This window comes from Oenanthe melanoleuca, chromosome 20 (genome assembly GCF_029582105.1).
Source record: "Oenanthe melanoleuca isolate GR-GAL-2019-014 chromosome 20, OMel1.0, whole genome shotgun sequence".
NCBI lineage: Eukaryota > Metazoa > Chordata > Aves > Passeriformes > Muscicapidae > Oenanthe > Oenanthe melanoleuca.
Genome location: NC_079353.1, coordinates 10,694,385 through 10,713,734, shown reverse-complemented (window position 1 = coordinate 10,713,734; position 19,350 = coordinate 10,694,385). Strand labels below are relative to the sequence as shown.

Sequence of the window (19,350 nt, the reverse complement as noted above, 5' to 3'; positions counted from 1 at the left end):
TGCTTGTGCTGAAGTTGGTTGCCACAGGATGAGTTTTTTTGTTTTGTTTTTTTTTTTTTATTCAAAAGTATTGCTGAGATTTATGATTTTCTAAAAAAGAGAAAATTGTGGGCAAATATTGAGGTTTCACCTGTGCATTGAGTGTTCTTCAGAGAGCCTGTGAGGGTAGGGTTGTTGCAGTTCCTGTGGCACCCAGCACTGCCCAGTCCCAGATTGGGATACTGGTCTTGGTGGCCTCTGCTGCTCCTCACAGGCTGTAGGGCAGGGCAGGAGAAGGAGCTGCCTGCCCCCAGGTGACCTCAAGTTTGGATTATTGATCCTATCCCTGCCTGCCTGGAGGCACTTTTTAGGACAATTAAGGGAATTCTGTGGGTGGTAAAGAATGTGGAAAAACATGCTGTGCTGAAACCAGTGAAGTTACACCCCAACAAGTCTTTTCTGATCTCAGTGACTTGGAGTGAATGATGTCCTGTTGCTATTTGACCCCTTTCTGACCCATCTTGAGCTACTTCAGGCAGAGGGACTACCCATGGTATGGAAATAGTTCTGATACTTGGTGTTACCTGCTAAATAGATAAGTGAATTGTGCATAAAACTGTTCCAGAAGGAGAGCCTGAAAGGGCATCTGTAATGCATCATTGTGTGACTTCTAAATCTCTGGCCAAATCGTGCCAGCCACTTCTTTTGCATTAATTCAAAGCAGAGCTGTCTAGTTCTGCAAAGAGGTGCCAGAGCAAGCTGCTTAAATAGCTTTAAAGAAACATAATTTTGTAATCTCCTGAATATTAGCTATTAATTTGTTACTTTGTGCCACAGTAGCTGGAGTAACTGATGAACTTGGACAAGGTGATCGCTGCCACAGGCTGCTCTGAGTGTGCTGGTGGCCATTCAGGTGCTTGGAGCAGCACCATGAAAAGCATGAACGTTGCAGAATGGGATGAATTTTGCTAATTTCAGTTCAGTTCCCTGGTAATGATTTGCTGTGGTGTTACCTGAGCACTGGTGCTGGCAGGAGAGAAATGGAAGGAGTGTGTGGTGCTGAGGGCAGAAGGACACAGTGGTATGATTTTGGACAGTAGTGTTGGAGTCCTTGAGGAGCCTCACCATTGTGACACTTGTGGCAAGGTTTTCTCCTCCCCATGTGCAGAAGAGTTTGGTTGTTTTCCATGTCAGTGGCACAGGGCTCTCCAAACCCAGGAGGGGCTCGGGCTGTCTCCTGCCATTGGTTTGTGCCCCCTGAAAGGGGAACAGGCCAAAAGACACCTGCTGGGCCTCTTTTTAATGGGACTTCTGGTTGTGTGAGGAGCAGTAGGAGGAAAAATAATCCTGCTGTGGATAGAAATCTCAAAGTGCTGCTGTGAGGGCCTTTGGCAAGTGATGGCAGGGCTGCTGTTGAGTGAGCTGCTGTGCCAGCAGCCTCAGAATCATTGCTGTGTTTATCCTGGCAGGAGTCCTCAAGCAGGGCAATTGCCAGGTCTGAGATGGTCAAGTGGTTCCCATTTGGTCCTTGGTAAATCAAGTTCAAAGCAACCTGTAAGCTGGTTATACAATTCAGTCATGCCCTAATTCAGGTCAAAGAATACGAAAGTACAATTTCACAGCAGTGCTGAGCTTGGTCTATTTAAAAGAGAGCTCAAACTGGGTCCCACCTTTCACAGGGTCCCTAAGATGTGCTCTGGGTGGAAACACCACGTCAGTGAGCAGCCCTGGAGACTGAACATCCATCACGTGTCCCATGTCCCAGATTTCCTTTGGAGCTGCTGCTGAGCCTTGCTTTGGGCCTTCAAGGCTTCTTATGCTTCCTGTGCCATGGCAACTTCAAACATGTTCTTTGCTAAATCTCTGCTAGGACACCAAGATTAGAACTCTCTGCTCCAGTTATTAATCTGTGGAATATTTAATGTGCTGTGTAAGACAGCATCTCGGAAGAAAGAGAAGATGCCCGTGAATTGTCACTTAAAATTTAGGATTATCCCTCCAGAGACAGCCTACAGTGATCCTCTGGCAGTCAGTCATAAACCACAAGTTTTGAAGCTTGTGTGGGATGAGCAGGGGAGAGGAGAGTGCTGTAATGGATTTAACATTATCCCCAAAGTCATATGGTGGATTTCCATGCAGTGGTTCCAAGTGGCAGGCACAGAGCAGCTGTGCTGATTCCCATTGCTCACTCCCCCTGCTCTGTGCAGGCAGTGAGTGCTCCCTGAGCATCAGCTGCAGCTCAACTGGGCTTTAAATGGCTCAGACCCTGAGCATGGCTTGCCAAGAGTTTTTCTGGCTCCTATCATTCCTTTTCAGGCACTGAGCTTCCTGTGTGTAGTTGACAAACACCTTTTCCCCCTCCTTGTTCACACGGTCTCAGCCCTCATGTTAGCAAGGTGTCAGTTTCAAGGGATTTTTTTTAGTTTATTTTTAAGTAATATTGCTTTTCTTACATCCTTAGGGGTTCTTTTTTTCTCTTTTCAAGCAGTTCCCATTTTCTAATGCAGCAGAGGCCATGATGAATGAACCGTTTTTGTGGATCCAGCTCACAGCAATATTTGCTTGTGACAATTCACAGCTGCTGCTCTGCCCTTCTGTGTCTCAGCAGAGCCAGCCTGGGAGTGGTGCTGGCTGAGTGCACAACTCCTCTGGGGAAGGAGGGAGGTCAAGTAAAATCATGGAGACTTGGTCCATCTGTGCTCAGTGCACAGTGTGCCAAGTGGAAAAATCTTCCAACCACTCATTTCCTGAAGCCAGCAGAAGTCTCGAGACTGGTGAGAATCACTCTGGACAGGTATGCTTTTATTTTTAAGCAATTGCTGTTCCCCACTATCAGAGTATGAAGCAAGCTGGATTTATGGTCTGACTGAGAAACTCGTGCTCTTAAAATTCCTGGGTTTAGTCAAGACTGTTTTTTTAGCTTTTAAATTATTTCAGAACTATGAGGTATGAAACAGCTTCTCCCTTCATCTGACAGCAGGTAAATATGCAGTGCTGATGGCAAAAGCATTTTTATGTTGTCAGTGATGTTCTGTGGAGGAATCCAAGTTCCTCCATCAAGAGGAAGCTCATCCCCAGGGAAGCTTGTGGCAGGTCTGGCTGGACAAATTAGCATCATCATGTGCAAGGAAAAAGTGTGGCTTTGTTCAAACCTATGTCAAATAAATTCCAGAAGAGAGAGACCTTTGGAAAGCTCCTCTTGCTTGAGCTTTTTGGAAATATAATGGGTGATAGACTGCTGGATAGCAGGGACGCCATGGGGCGTTGGGTGCCTTCCTTATTTAAGTGAAGAGCAAGGTGGATTTCTAGGTGAGAGAAGGCTTGAGGGATGATGGCAACCTGTAGCCCCCAAAGATGCTGTGGTGACACTTTCCTGAGTGCCCTGGTGCCCTGGAGGGTTGGGAGGCTGCTGGCTGCAGCAGAGGCTGGTTTTCCTCCTCTCTGGACACTCACCCTGTTTCTGCAGCTCTCCCTGGAGTGTACTCCATGCTCCTAAATGGCTCCTTATGCCAACTGTGAAAATGTCCTGTACAAGCTTGGGAGGCTGGGAACTCACTGCCTTGTCTGAGCTTGCTTGGTAGTGAGTTCCAGTCTGTGCAAACAGTTTTTGAGTAGTCTTATCTTTCCACCAAACATTATGTTCTTCTGGGTGTTTTATTCCCTTCAAGGAGAATAGTAATGGGTCAAGCTATCCTGCCTCACTGACACTTGTTTCTGCACCTGAACAGCAGTCCCACTGTATCCAGATGAGGAACAATCCTGTTGGTTTGATCTTCCTGCTCTGCTTTGAGGGCTTTACAGGGCTTCTCCACAAAATTTTAGAAATAACTCAGTCCCTGCTAGAATGACCAGAAGTCCCCTGTAGTAGAACTCTCTGTCACCCCCTCACCTTGAGCACCAGTTGCCTTTCAGCATTTTGTCTGCTACACTTAGATAAATCCACGTGATCTAGAAGCCATCAGCTGATAAACTTTCAGTACTCCAGAGGCAAAATGCCTTGAGAGGATCCCAAAGTGCTTTCTTGTGCACATCCACAATGACATGTCACCCTTAAACTCAGTTTTGTGTTCCTTGTGCATTAGCACATTTATACTGGCTGACATTGCTTCTCAGCTCTAGGAAATATATTTCATATTCTCATCCTCAGATCAGTTTATTTTTCCCACTCTACAACTTGGTTAAAATATACCCCACTCCTCCTCTCACCCCAGATTCCTGCCACATACCTGGCATTCTTTCATCCTTAATGAGATGAAGGAGTGGGGGATTTCACCCTCCTGGAATTTTAGAGGAATACTAAGTGGATTTCTCATGAAAAGCCCCATTTAGGATATGAGTCTCCCTGAAAGATAGTCCATGACAGCAAACCTTGCTTTTGCTGGTAATGGTGAGCAGAGTTTTTACTTCCCTGTTCCATAACTACTTTCTGCTTAGTTGTTACAAGTGCTGCCATTGATGGAGACCCTGTTGGAGCAAGTTCCCAGTGGATGAAGCAGAGATTTGCATCCTTGCAAAGGTAGATGGGCAGAGCAGCAGAACTCAGGCTGCAATGTGGCCAAACTACCCATATGAACAGGACATCATAAAGGTGGTTAATTCAAAATAGTTTCATCCAGACTCAGTCATTAACTTCCCTTAAGAAACATCAAGGTTTGGTGCATCAACGGTCTGGAAGTGACCTCCAGGAGATGTTGAGGGGGAAGTGCAGGAATAGGAGCAGTGTGATGTGTGTGTAAAACAGGGAGAGGATGGTAAATCATCCCAGCTGCTCAGTGCTACACAGCCAGGGACACGGGAGCACAGTGCTCCTGGAGTCCTGAGCCATCCCAGAGCCCTGTCCTCTTACACGTGTGGACAGGTTAAAGCACCCAAATTACAGAGCTCAGCCAGGATGATGAGTCTGGAGCAGCTGGACCGAGCATCACGTTGGAGTGCTGGGCTGGGGATGCTGCCGAGCCTGCAGCTGTGCCAGCCCCGAGCTGTGCCCCAGCAGCGAGGGACAGGAGGGGACACAGCGAGGGGCAGGAGGGGACACAGCGAGGGGCTGGCAGGGGACACAGCGAGGGACAGGAGGGGACACAGCGAGGGACAGGAAGGGGACACTGCGAGGGGCAGGAGGGGACACAGCGAGGGGCTGGCTGGGGACACAGCGAGGGGCTGGCAGGGGACACAGCAAGGGACAGGAGGGGACAGAGCGAGGGACAGGAGGGGACAGAGCGAGGGGCTGGCAGGGGACACAGCGAGGGGCTGGCAGGGACACAGCGAGGGACAGGAGGGGACACAGCGAGGGGCTGGCAGGGGACACAGCGAGGGACAGGAGGGGACACAGCGAGGGGCTGGCAGGGGACACAGCGAGGGGCAGGAGGGGACACAGCGAGGGGCTGGCAGGGGACACAGCGAGGGGACATGGCAGGGGACACAGCGAGCCCGGCTCAGCTCTGCCCTGCCGAGGGGCTTTGCTGCAGCTCCTCGGGGCACAGGCAGCAGCAGCAGCAGCCGCGGTCCCTATTGCGAGGGGCTCCGGGCTCCTTTCATCCAGCTCTGCGGTGGCAGAGGGCCACGGGCTGTCCTGGTGCCGAGGGAACAATGGAGAGGAAGGCTTTGATTCCAGCAGTCATGGACACCCTCCTGCTCAGGGTGGTGCCGATGGAAGGAACTGGGGGCTCGCTTATTTGCTTTTATCCTTTGTTAACCGCTGGTAACTTCTTGTTGTGAGAACTGCTGTGACTCCTCTGGAGGGTTTATTTATGCTTTTTGGCTGACGTGGTTCGCAGGAGGCCTTTGATATCCAGCCCGGGAGTGTCCCCTGGCCTGAGAACGGGAAGAGCTGAGCCGGGCTGTCCCCGGGCACATCCAGCGGGACAGGGGCTGCTGTCCTGGGCACATCCAGCGGGACAGGGGCTCTGTCCGGAGCACATCCAGCTGGACAGGGGCTCTGTCCGGAGCACATCCAGCTGGACAGGGGCTCTGTCCGGAGCACATCCAGCTGGACAGGGGCTGCTGTCCTGGGCACATCCAGCTGGACAGGGGCTCTGTCCGGAGCACATCCAGCGGGACAGGGGCTGCTCTCCCCGGGCACATCCAGCGGGACAGGGGCTGCTCTCCCCGGGCACATCCAGCGGGACAGGGGCTGCTCTCCCCGGGCACATCCAGCGGGACAGGGGCTCTGTCCGGAGCACATCCAGCTGGACAGGGGCTGCTCTCCCCGGGCACATCCAGCCGGGACAGGGGCTCTGTCCTCGGCCACATCCAGAGGGACAGGGGCTGCTGTGCCCGGGCACATCCAGCTGGGACAGGGGCTCTGTCCTCGGCCACATCCAGAGGGACAGGGGCTGCTGTGCCCGGGCACATCTACCGGAGCCCTCCAGGCTGCTGTCTGTAGCCCGAGGAGCTGCAGCAAAGCCCCTCGGCAGGGCAGAGCCGAGCCGGGATCGCTGTGTCCCCTGCCAGCCCCTCGCAGAGTCCCCTGCCAGCCCCTCGCAGTGTCCCCTCCTGTCCCTCGCAGTGTCCCCTGCCAGTCCCTCGCAGTGTCCCCTGCCAGCCCCTCGCAGAGTCCCCTGCCAGTCCCTCGCAGTGTCCCCTCCTGTCCCTCGCTGTGTCCCCTCCTGCCCCTCGCTGTGTCCCCTCCAGCCCCTCGCTGTGTCCCCTCCTGTCCCTCGCTGCTGGGGCACAGCTCGGGGCTGGCACAGCTGCAGGCTCGGCAGCATCCCCAGCCCAGCACTCCAACGTGATGCTCGGTCCAGCTGCTCCAGACTCATCATCCTGGCTGAGCTCTGTAATTTGGGTGCTTTAACCTGTCCACGCGTGTAAGAGGACAGGGCTCTGGGATGGCTCAGGACTCCAGGAGCACTGTGCTCCCGTGTCCCTGGCTGTGTAGCACTGAGCAGCTGGGATGATTTACCATCCTCTCCCTGTTTTACACACACATCACACTGCTCCTATTCCTGCACTTCCCCCTCAACATCTCCTGGAGGTCACTTCCAGAACCTTTGATGCACCAAACCTTGATGTTTCTTAAGGGAAATTAATGACTGAGTCTGGATGAAACTATTTTGACTTAACAAGGGCTGCTGGCCCTGGCACCACACACTGCCCAGGGAGCACAAATCACTCACAGCTATCGTGGGCTGTGCCCAGCCTGGTGATTTGTGCCAGCATTGCCCTCCTGTGTCACAGCAATGTCCCTGGACAGCAGCAAAGCTGCTGCAGTGCCGGCAGGGGGAGAAGATGCAGTTGGGCACTTTTGGGAATTCGTAGAGTTTTTCTAGGGAGAGAAGAACTGGGAGGATACAGAGATTTTTGCACTGAGTTCATGTTTAGGTTCATGGCTGGGAGAGGTGGGGGATACCCAACGTGTGTGATCCAGGAGAGCTTTGCTCAGGCCTCCTTCCACAGGATCTGCCCTGAATCTGGGCTAAAGGGATGATTCTCCTGCTCCTGAGGCTTGGCTTGCCCTGTGCTGGAAAACTGACACATCCATGCTTTTACCACTGCTCCTGTTCAGGTGGCTGCTTCTGCCCCTGCTACCCAGATCCATTTGTCTGGGTACTGAGTGGAAACAGCTTTTATAATGATGCAAAAATGGAGGGAATAACTCATATTAATACTCCCCCTGAGCCTAGTCTCTTGAATGGCTAGAAATCTTCATGAACGCTGTTTTTCACCACACAACAGATTCCCCAGGCAGCAGAGATGACAATTCCCAGGAACCATAAACCCCTTGAGTGTGTTTACCCAACTCAAAATGCACTTTATAACATTATATCACCTTCAAACCACTCTGCAATTTTGCACTAGGATTTGAAATAGGTGCAAGCATTGGTTGTGCTACTGTGTCTTACAGAGAGCTTAGAAAAGTGTTTTAATTGTGAATTTAGGAGCTGTGGGTGGGAATTTTTCAAGCAGTGTCACTTCAGCCACAAGAGCCAGCAGCCACTGACAATTGGTTTTATCAGGTATCAAAGTGCACCCTTGCACTGGGAAGCAGGGATCAGAGGGGGATTTTATCTCAAGCTCTGGGCTTTTTGGGGAGGGGTTAAGTAGATGTTCACTGTTTAAAGGAGAACTTTAACTCTCAAGTGCTCTCCAACACCCTCTGCCCAGCCTGGCAGCAGGGACTGAACTAGAGAGCCATGTGGGAAGTGGGGCTGGCTCACATGGGAATGCCCCTGCTCTGGAAGAAGTAGATATTTTAAAAACAACAACAACAACAACAACAACAACAACAACAACAACAACAACAACAACAACAACAACAACAACAAAAAAAAAAAAAAAAAATCACCCTTCCAAATGCTGCTGTTGTGATTTTGAACCCAAAATAGCAATTTGGTGTTTCCCATAGGAGGAGCCCTCTGTGGCCCGTTCTGAGCAGCCCCACTGACCATTTCCTATTTTCCTCCCTTGTAGGCGCCTGTTTGAGCAGCTCTGGCTCCTGAATTGAAGGAAGTGTTTTCCTGAAATGCAGACACAAATACTCCTGAGTTTTCTGGCTCAGGAAGTCAGTCCTCAAATCTGAGGCTGACTTTAGAGCCACAGACACCAGCAGTCCCCACCAGGCTGGTAGGAACCCAGAGAGTCCAGTCTTGCCAGAAGTGACAAATTCCAGTTCTTCTGCTTTGCAGACTTCATGTCCTTGACATATTTTTTTAATGGGCTTTGTCAGAAGATGCCCAACTTGCCCCTTCCTTTCAAAAGAAGGCACCATGTTTTAAATTTAAGCAAAAAAACCCTGGTATTTAATATTATTATAAAAATATATATTATTTCAGATCTCCTGGAAATTAAAGCAAAAGCATGTTTCTTTTTAAAGTGTTTTGCACCTTCACATTTATACTTGAAAATAAAAGGCTGTACCTCTCTCAATGTGGCATCAGTTTCTTCTGAGAGGTATAATTCAAATATTTTGAACTTAAGTGCAAGCCTTTAATGCCACAATTTTTTAGTACCACAACCAACCACAGCCACAACTGTTTAGACATAAAAGCCTTTTGATCACAGCTTTATGTTAAACAAGGAACCATAATTAATATGATCATGTTTAATTTCTTCCTTACTGAGCAGAATGATGGAATAATTTCTCCAGGGAAAAGAAAGTTTCCTCAAATGAGCAAATGACAAGATTTGAAAAATAATTTAGTTATTGGAAAGAGAAGTTTAAAGCATTGGAGAGGATCAATGCAGGATATAAAATGCAGAATGCCCTGCTTGAGATGTGGAGAGAGAATCCCAGGGAGCATCATTTCATGCCCACAACACCCTCCCTGGTGCTGTGGTTTAATTCCAGCCAACATCTCAGCCCCATGGAGCTGCTTGCTCACTGCCCCAGTGTGAGAGAAAAGTGAGAAAACTCATGGATTGAGATAAAGGCAGTTAATAAAGCAAAAGTCACACATGCAAGCAAAACACAACAAGGGATTCATTCCCCATTCCCCATTCCCCATTCCCCTGGCAGCAGGTTCAGCCCTCCTCAGGAGAGCAGAGCTCCATCACGAGTGGCTGGGGAGGACAAACACTCCAAATGCTCCCCCTGCTCTCTTCTCCTCCCAGCTCTGTGTGCTGGGCTTGAGGCCACAGGGGCTGTGTCCCTGCAGCCAGGTGAGATCTGCTGTCCCACCTGTGTCCCCCATTCACATCTGCAGCACCCCCAGGCTCCTTGCTGGTGCAATAAAAAGTCCTTGGCATGATCCAAGCTCTGTTCTGCAGGAACTGAAACATCCCTGTTATCAACACTGTGTTCAGCACAAACCCAGAACAGGCCCAGTATGAGTTACTGGGATGAAAATTAACTCTACCCCAGCCCAAACAATGCACCCAATGCAGGTGGAGCAGCAGGATTTTCCAGAGTTGTCCCTTTTCCTCTCAACATTACTCCATGGAAAACAAAATGGAAAGCCTTTGGTTGTCAGAGCTCCACAAGACATGCTCTGTTTTCTACTACTCTCTCCAATTTTTGTCAAAACTACATTTCCTGGGCATTTTGGGAAGCAGTACACGATGTAGAGAAGCAGCAATGATCCTGCTGTCATGCCCAGCCCTCCAGTGACTCTTTCCAGAGAAGCTCATCAAGGATTGTAAACCTGTGGGCCTGTGCACACTGAGACATTTTATACTGGAAGAGGGTAGATTTGGAGTAAACATAAGGAATAAATTCCTTCTTGTGAGGGTGCTGAGGCCCTGGCACAGGGTGCCCACAGAAGCTGTGGCTGCCCCATCCCTGGCCAGGTTGGACAGACTTGGAGCACCCTGGGACAGTGGAAGTTGTCCCTGGCCATGGCAGGGTGGGACTGGATGGGCTCCAAGGTTCCCTTCCAACCCAAACCATGCCATGACTGAATGATTTTCATTCAGCTCTAAGTTCCTGCACATCAGTGTCAGGCACTGGACAGGTGCTCTGATGTACCTTTATGATTTTCTTTGGTGCTCCAGGGTTTGATGGCTCCATGCCTGCTGTGAGAAAGCAGCACCTGCAGCTGGCACTGCTGGCTGTCCCTGCAATGCCCTGCTGCATCCCATGGGATCACAATGCCAGCACTGACACCTCATCTCTTTATCTTCCCTACAGCACATTCTGCCATCAAGTCCTCGAGCCTGGGAGCATTTATCTGCTCCTGGTACAAATCCAGCACCAATGACTTCAGCAGGAGCAGAATGATGCAGCTGGAATATGCTTTATCCACACCCTGGTACAATGTGCCACAGCCTTGTTCACACATCACCAGTCAACAATATTTTTGTGCTTTTTCCTTTCCACATGGATGCATGCTGACACCCCTGTGTCCAAGGCCACTATTACCCTTGTGTTTCAGGAATCCAGCTGGCTGTCGCTGAGAGGGTGCTGGAACACCCTTCTGCTCGAGAATACAACCTTCAAATTATTTCCTTAAAGGTCTGAATGCAGAGGGAGGAGAGTGTACTGCCAAGCTCTCTGTCACTGCAGGGCTGAGAGAAGAAATTAGTGCTTATTTCTGCCTGCAGCTCCTCCCTGAGCTGTTCCCCAGGATACTTTGATATTGAGTATCCCTCCCAGGTTCCTAGTGACATTAGTAGTGATAATGGTCAATTAGGTGCACAGGGAAGGGAGGAAGATGCAAGCAGAGATGCCAGTTTTAACACTAGCAGGATAGAAGAGAATTAAAGTTTGCTGAGCAGAAAGATTAAGATTCTAGCAGGGAAGGGAGGAGAAAGAAAAACTAGAAGCCTTCAAAGAAAGAACTACAGAAAATATTTAATACTCCTTTTTCAGGCTTGCAGAACAAGACATTTTCACCTACAGGCTCAGATTTGACTCTTGGTTCACAATTATATAATGTGTTTTGAAGCACACATTTGAAGCAGGGTCTGAAGGCAAAAGGATTCAGGAGCCATTGTATCGTCAGGGAGAGGAATGTGGTTTTGTGATAGAGGTGGGAATTTGCAGCAGGTCAGGTCTGGGCTGCTCAGGGATTAGGTCAGTATCAGCTCTCAACACTGCCTTAAGGCAAATTGAATTTTTCACAGAAGAGTGGAAGATTAAGAAAGAAAGAAAAATATCCCAACCCTGTAACTTACCTAATCACCTGCCACTAAATAAGGCACCATGAACTATTCACCACCTCCACTCTGCTTCATACATTACTGCAATAATTACATGGCACATTTGGTTGGAGCATTTCTAATCCTTGCAGAATAAAAGGGATCCTGCCCAGCTGTGCCTGTGCTGTGTTGGTGGGTGCATTTGAGTGCCTGCTGGTGGGCTCAGGCAGTGGGTGGGGTGTAGGCAGGCAGGAGATGAGCACAGAGGGATGGGGATGATGAGTGTGGAGGTTGTCCAGCTGGGAATCAGCTTTGTCTCACAGGGGTTTGGTTCTCAGCTGTGTGATGTCAGAATTTTTGTCTGTTGTTTTGCACTGCTGTTAGAGGGGAGGTAAACAGGGCTCTGTGACTTGTTGCTTTTCCTTCTGTAGTGGAGTAACCCCAGTGATATTCCACCCTAGGTGTTCCCAAGGAGTCCTGTAACTCCTGTTAGACCCCTGGCCCAACTCCCTGCTTGGCTTTGTAGGATGGGTGGGGCTGAGGATGGGGCTGGAGTGGTGTTTCTGCAGGACAGCTGTCTCTGGCCTCTGTTTTCTGGAGAGCAGAGCTCCTTGCAGGAACCCTGCAGGGGTCACAGGCTCCCTTTTGCTTTGCTTATAGGAGCTTACTCTAGGTAGAAGAGACCACTTTCCCCACAGCAGACAGGGAAGAAGGCTGTAGATATATCTAAAATAATGTTCTCCTTAGCCTTGAATTAAGAGAAGGATTAATGTTGGCTCTGAGTGTGTTTCCTACTGCACCTGCTCAGAGCAGCATCTCACCAGGGATCACCAGCACCAGGACTGTTTCCCCATCTCTCTGCTGACAGAAAATAAGCTGTAGCATGGGTTGCTTTGCTTTTCCTGCTCCTGGCCTTTCCCAGACCCCCTCCCACATTTCTGCCAGACCTCTGCATGGCCAAGCTTGGCACTGGGGGGGTTTAGGGTAGGAAGATGGAAGGGAAAAAGCCAATTGTCACAGTGTGGACAACAGCCTGGTGGACCTGCAGGGCAGCAAAATCTATTGCAACACCTTTGGCAGCAGTGCTGAAAGCTGTGCCTGTTTCTCACAGGCCTGTGCCAGGAGCCAGGGGCTGTCTCCAGCAGAGCTGTGGGAGAGCCCTGCTGCTCAGCTGGGGCTGCAGTGAAGGATTCAGGCTGAGCAAGTTCAGCCAGGTGTGCCAGCAGCACTCTGTGCTCCTGCCAGGTTTGCTGCAGCCTGGCAGGGCTGTGCCACTGCTGAAGGGCTGGGACTGTCACCTGCATGGTGAAGGGGGATGCTGTAAAGGACACAAACTAACTTCATGAGCTATTCCTGCTGCTTGTGCTCTCTGCTGATGTGCCTGGTCCCAGGTGTTTCTGGTGACACTCCTGTTTGGTGGCTGCCTTGGCACACTGTGGGAGGCATCAGCTGGTTGAAGTTGGAGGAGGAATGGGTGAGTCCCTCAGTACACAACAGGTGGAAGGGAGTTGGCTGACTCCTTGAAAGGCTCATGCTGCTGAGGTTCATTCTGCTGTGTGCAGTGCTACAGCCCTGGGAACCTGCACAGAAGTGGTTTGGGTTATTTTTAAACTCACAGCAAGTGGAGGTGGCCAGTAGCACTGGGTGAGGTGGTCAGAGGACAAATGGGGCTGTGACCCAGGGCAAGCCTGGGACCAGCCACAGTGCACATCTCCAGTGTGCCACCCCTGAGATTGCTGGCTGCTCCTGCAGCCCCTCTGGGCAGGGGAAGGGCTATGCCTGTCCAGAGGTCAGTTTGGGAGGTCTTGTTGGTCTCCAAATTGGGTGTCCCCCAGGCCATGTGAGAGCCCAAGGAAACCACTTGGACTTTTCCCTTCCAGTGCTGCTGTGGGCCTGTGCTGGGCAGAGGCAGTGAAAGCATCAGCTTTCCAGAAATAAGGAATTTATAGCAACCCATTAACTCTGTTAAAATTCTTGCCTTCAGAAACAAAAGGAGCTGCCTGCATGAATTAGTAAAGCAAAGCAGGAGAGGGTTTTTCTCTACCCCTCTCACACGTGTGAATTGGGAATGATGCACCTCAACCCTGGGTCCTGCCCAGAGGAGCACTGCAGCATCTCCCAGCTCCAGCTGGGCTCTGCCAGGCAGCTCCCAGGGCTTTCCCATGGACTCTGAAACAGGGCTGCCAAGGCAGGTGTGCCAAGAGTGAGCCTCAGGATCTCTGTGTTCACAAGAGCTGCAAACTGACTTTGTTTAGAATGTCAGACCTGAAACTTCAGATACACATCACAGGTGTATGGATTTTATTTATGTATACACACCTGAGTGAGGACTTACAGCCTACCCCCCACAGGAAAATGTAAGAATTTGTCCCTTGCTCAGCAGAATTTGTATTTCAGGCATTATGAGGTGATTTGTAAGTGTCCAGCCTGACAACAAAACAAAGCTTCTATTGATATCTTGGGAGCAGACTTAAACCAATATTCATTTGTTCTGGAAACTTTTCTTTTTCCTACTGTATTTCAGATTTAGATGATTTTTTCATGGTCAGGGATAGGAATATCTCCTTGATACTGATGACTTAAGTTTTAGCTTTCATGTTTTTCAGATTCTGCTGAAGTGTGTGACTCTGAACTTCATATAAAGTGTCAGCAAGTTCTCCTCACAGTTTAGTTTGACAAAGCAATCCTTTTCCAGCCTGAGAACCAAGGACACCACTGCAGCTTCAACCCAAAAAGTGCAAACAGCAGAGAATTGAGGAGAGAATCTGGGAGGATGGGACTGCAGGACCTGGAGCTGGAATTGGACAATTAACCCCAAGATGGAAATGGACCAAAACTTATAAAAGTGTGAAAACTTGTGGCCAGGTGTCCATCTTGGGTGTAACCTCAGCAGGCTCTTGCACTGCCCAAAGTGTATTATTTGAAGGAATTTAATAAACCCCTGCTTTACTCTAACACTGCCCACCCTTGCTCCAGGCAGCCTCTTTAGGCACCAATACAAGGTAGTGATATTTTCACACCAGGCTGCTGTACCATAGCTGCTGTAGTCCAGGTATTAAAATGATTTGTTAGAGTGTCATTCAAGGCACAGCCAAGAAAATAATTTTACTGTGAATACTCATTGCAGCTGTGAGATATAATAGATACAAATCTTTGTTTCTGGTGACTTCACTGCTACCTCACCCCCCATATGCCTCTAAAACATTACTACCAGGAAAATTTAAGACCTTACCAAAGAAGCTTAGCCACAGCATTCTGTGCTATATGTTATTTAGTGTCCCAAAGTGCTGAGCAGGGGTTTCTGAGGAAGGGATGGGTAGTTTAATTCCACATTGAAGGCTTTGGTGGATGTCTTGGGAGGGCTTCACCCAGCTGACAGACCTGGATGCAGTCTGTTGGCACAGGGCAGACCAGAAGTTTCTAACCACTGCCCTTGGGAATAACTTAGCATAGGTGCCAAAACATCTTCTCAAACCAAGGAGCAGCTTGTCCATCTCCAGCCTGCTGTAAGCCAGTCATGGAAACAGCCATCCTTAATTCTCCCTACACTTTAATCTGCAGAACTAGATTTCTCTTATGAGTATAAAAATACTGTAATTCCTTAAGAAATTTAGACCACTCAGATTAACCATCACAAATCCTCCCTTCTTTCCTTCTCCTCCAGAATAATCCTTCTCAAAAATCTTTAGGGAATGAGTGGGGTTAGGTTTGCAGAGCAGTGGGACAGCCAGGTACTGCTGTGAGCTGTCCCTGTCCTTTTGGGGTCTGTGCAGTGCCACCAGTAACTAGCACTGAGTCATTACAGCATTAATTCTGCTGAGCCTTCAAAAGTGCTCATTTCAAACATAGGGGCTTTATTCCTTCACCTGGGGGTGGAATTAATGAAATTAATTAATGCTAAGCAGTTATCAACATTTAGCAGTGCCTTGTGTGCTTTGGAGTACCTTTAGGCAGGGTTCCCTTACATTTCTGGAATGCCATCTTCCTTTCTGCATTTGTGCTTCCCTGGGAGCTTGGGCAGTGTGGTAGCTCTGTGTTTGTCCTGGCTACTGAGCCAAGGTCTGCAAAGCTTTCAGACTGAAATAAGGGTTGGTTATGTAATGCAAGTGGCTCCTTTTTGATAGCTTCATCCCCAGTGCTGTGAGTCTCTATCCATCCAGTCACCTTCAGAACAGTAGAATAACTGCATGGTTAAACATGGTTATTATTAAACAAGCAGCAGTTGAAGAGGGGATGTTGGGCACAGATAAGAACTTGAAATTAAGCCCTCTGCACTCTTCCTGGTCAGGGACCAAAGTTTCTAATTTGGGAACTGGAAATTAAGTATTATGTCATGTAAAATGGAGAAGTATGTGAACAGAACTCATCTGTGAAGCAACCATAATCTTGCTCTTTGTTCTTTTTTTTTTTTAATATTTCTTTTTCCTGGAAGTTCATTTTTGTGTCAAAAAATATCTGAAAAGCTCTGTGGGACAGTCAGGTCCATGATCAGACTAGGTGGTACAACTGTGAACCAGAGTATCAGAGCAGGAAACTTCCAATTGATATTGTTTAGAATCAATTTTTTCCCCTCATTTTAAATACTGTAGGACAGTGTGTGTTGTCATAATCACTTTTCCTGTTACAGTTGTTGTATTGATTTTTTCCTACTCATTAGGATCTATATGAAAAAATGATCTTTCATCTGCTTTGTAACATGACCAGGGCTGGTTAACTGAAATACATGTGAAAGCAATTAGGAACATCTTGACCTGCAATAGATGCAGAGCCATGCCCAAATGAACTGCTGAATGCACTGGGAAGGGAAAAAAACCATTCATCTGCTTTGCTAAAAGCTCAATAAAAAAGGGGAAATCTGGGGGGGTTGCAAAATGAAACCCAAGTTTGGGGCAGGAGCCGCTTGTGTGTTCCCATAACCAGGAAATGGGATTGTTCTGTGTGTTCTGCTATGTTAGCTTGCCTTGATACATCTTTAAACCAGGTCTCAATAGCCTCAGGGGGGAAAAAAGAATCCTGATGTTGCTTTTAGTGCTGTGTGAGATGTGTAATACTGAATATTCAATTAAGGCTGGATACCTTAACCTTGAGTCTGTATTTCTAATGTCAGGGAACTTTGATAAAGGGCTGAGTTTCTGCTGTCCCCTGATGTGTCTTTTGGTGTTGCTTTGTTCTCATTCTCACTGATTTTAAATGCTGATTATTTAAATGTGAATTCTTGGATTTAAAGAGCAAAGGCATTATGTTCCCTTTTGGAAAGAGTGGGCATGAGTGACAGGGGAACTCTGAAAACATAACCCAGGTTATCTGCAAGCTGCTGCTGCAGAGCCTGGTGTATGCACAGCATCATCCCTGTCAGGGCAGCTGACCAGCAAAGCCATCCTTCTGACAGAGGAGAAAGTCCTGAGCACAGAATATCTGTGGTTAAACCCCTATAAACCAGCCCCTGACTCTCACAGCTGTAAGCCCAAGCTGCAGCTTTCCTTCCTCAGGCCCTGCTAAAACTAACAGGGGCACTTTCATCAGCTGTAGAAACTGGATCTGGCTCTGAAAGATGGACAAAGGCTCCTGACACTCCTGCTGAGGCTTTTATGCCTTCAGCTATCAAATGTGTTCAGTGCAGAGAGCACCATTAAAGATGCATGGCCTGTCAGGATCATTTCCCAGCAGGGCAGGGCTCAGAGCAGCTCCAGCATCTGCAGTCTCCTCCTGCTCCTCTGCCTCACTGATGTCAAGTCCCAGCCAGGTCTGGTGTCTCATGTGAGCACTTGCTCAGTCAGGGATGGCAATGCCAGCCTTCCCAGGCTTGTTCTGGGGTGCTGCTCCAAGGGACAAAGTGTGTGGTCACTGCTGGGAGAGGAGCAGGACCTGAGTGAAGGCACAGAGCCGTGGGAATGGTTGGAGAGAAGAATTTCCTGTAAATAAACCCACCTGCAAACTGGAAGATGAAGCTCCCCAGGCAGCAGAAGCAGGAGACTGAGCAGGCTGCAGGCACAGCACAGCTGCTTCCCCTCAAGGGTTAAATGCCAGAACAAGCCAAGGGCTTGAGGTTAGGATTCCAGAAACGTGTTTGCAGTTTTTTCTGTTCCAGAGGGTTCTGAGGCCAAGTTTCTCTCTGAGCTTGGATTAAAAAATGCATTGCACAGTTGTATATCTAAACAGAAACGCCAGGCACGCCCTTAAACCCTCCAGCTTGTCAAATACCTGAATGCCACAGGGTATTTTGTGGATAAATGTTTTGTGCACTCACTACAAACCAGATTATTGGAGAATATTTGCTTTAACTGGGGAGAAATCTCAGAGATAATGACAAAGCACGGATGAGTTTCGAGTCCAGTGCACAGGAGATATTTTAATTAATTCCAATCAATGGCTGCCTAATAGAAGGTGGAAGGGCCTTTATGGGACCAGTGAGTGAGAGCTGTGCAGAAAATGTCATGGTTTTCCTCTGCTAGTGCCCTGACCTTACCTCTAAACCACAGCCCTCTGCAAAAGTGACATTTGCTTTCAAAACCAGTGCTGCTCTTTGTATTTGCCATTACACTTACCACTACGGTGTTCCTGTGATCAAGGGCTATATTCTTGAGTCAGAACTTTTTTTAACAGATTAAAGAAATCAGAAATTAGAGAAATAAGTGGTGCTGCAGGTGTTTGAGGATGGAGCAGACCTGATTTTGCAGGCGAACCAAACCTGGTAGCACAGCCCTGCTCTGGGTTTCTGTGCAAGGCTCTGCTTTCTGTGGGCACAGTGCCCAGGCTGAAGAACAGGAGCATGGCAATTATTTTCCAAATTTCCATCAGCTTTGTGAACTACAGGTGAAGGCCCACCCTGTTCCACAAGTGAATTGTGGGCTGGGCGATTTCCTCAAGGCCAGAAATGGAGAAATTCAAGGATGCTACCAGGAGTGATAGTTGCAAATAAAACAGCATTGTCTCATCTAAATGCTAAAGCATCTTTCAGTAGCTCAGTGCTGAGATGTTTTAGGAGTATCCTGCTTTGCCTGATGTGATATTTTCTTCCTAAAAGCCTTCATCACTGACACCACAATTGTGCAGAAGGGCATGATTTCAGGTAGCCAGGGAGTCTTGCTTCTGATTCATTTTTTTTGGAGACTGTATTTTGAGGTTCCCCTCCTCACAAGTAGCTGTGACCTTCAAACTCCCTGATATTCACATATTGCCAATTGTCAGTGCAGTGAGCCTGTGCAGCACCAGCTGAGTGGTGCTTTCATGTTTTAGTCTGTAATAAACATAAACCAGCTTACTGCTGACCTTCAAAGTTTCCAGCCAAGTGCAAAGTTTGCACCTTGAGACGATCTTTGTGATTAATCTCCCCAAACTGCTGAGAAGAAGGTAAGTAACAGGTATTAAAGTGCCATGTGAGGGTGAGAGGAAGGAAACAAGCTACAGCAGTATAAAAGGTGTTCATCTCCCAAGCTATGGACAGAGAGAAGTGCTTGGAGCTGTCTGTGGGGTGTTCCCCAGAAACCTCTGGAGATGGCACTCACCCCACATGTTGGGGAGGGAGGCCCCAGCAGGGTCTGAGGCACTGGAGAAGAGGCAGGGGTGAGTGGTGGGGTTAAGCAGTGCTGCTGCACTGAGGGCTGTGCTCTGCTGCAGTGCAATTCCTGCTTGTCACCCTGCAGAGAGGGGGAGGAAACCACTCAGAGCAAATCCCCTCGAAGCAAACCCCACAGGATGCCATGCCAGGTGCCCAAGTGACCCCGTGGATGTGTCACCTGGCACCAGGGGCTGGCTGGTTAAAGGCATCCCTGGCAGGGGGCAGGCAGTGCCCATTCCTTCAGCCAGAGGATGAGGATGAGGATGAGGATGAGGATGAGGATGAGGATGAGGATGAGG

At 48.8% G+C, this 19,350-nt stretch overlaps 1 long non-coding RNA gene across 2 annotated transcripts; it reads left to right on the top strand.

Annotated features, from left to right (window-relative positions):
- Positions 1–54: 54 nt before the first annotated feature.
- LOC130261419 (uncharacterized) lies at positions 55–8,964 on the top strand. Of its 2 annotated transcripts, XR_008841979.1 has the most exons (4): positions 55–532; positions 2,468–2,773; positions 4,424–4,495; positions 8,389–8,964. It is a non-coding gene; the product is annotated as an uncharacterized LOC130261419 (long non-coding RNA). The 2 variants fall into 2 exon arrangements; XR_008841978.1 differs by having other exon boundaries at positions 2,468–4,495.
- The last annotated feature ends 10,386 nt before the right edge of the window (positions 8,965–19,350 follow it).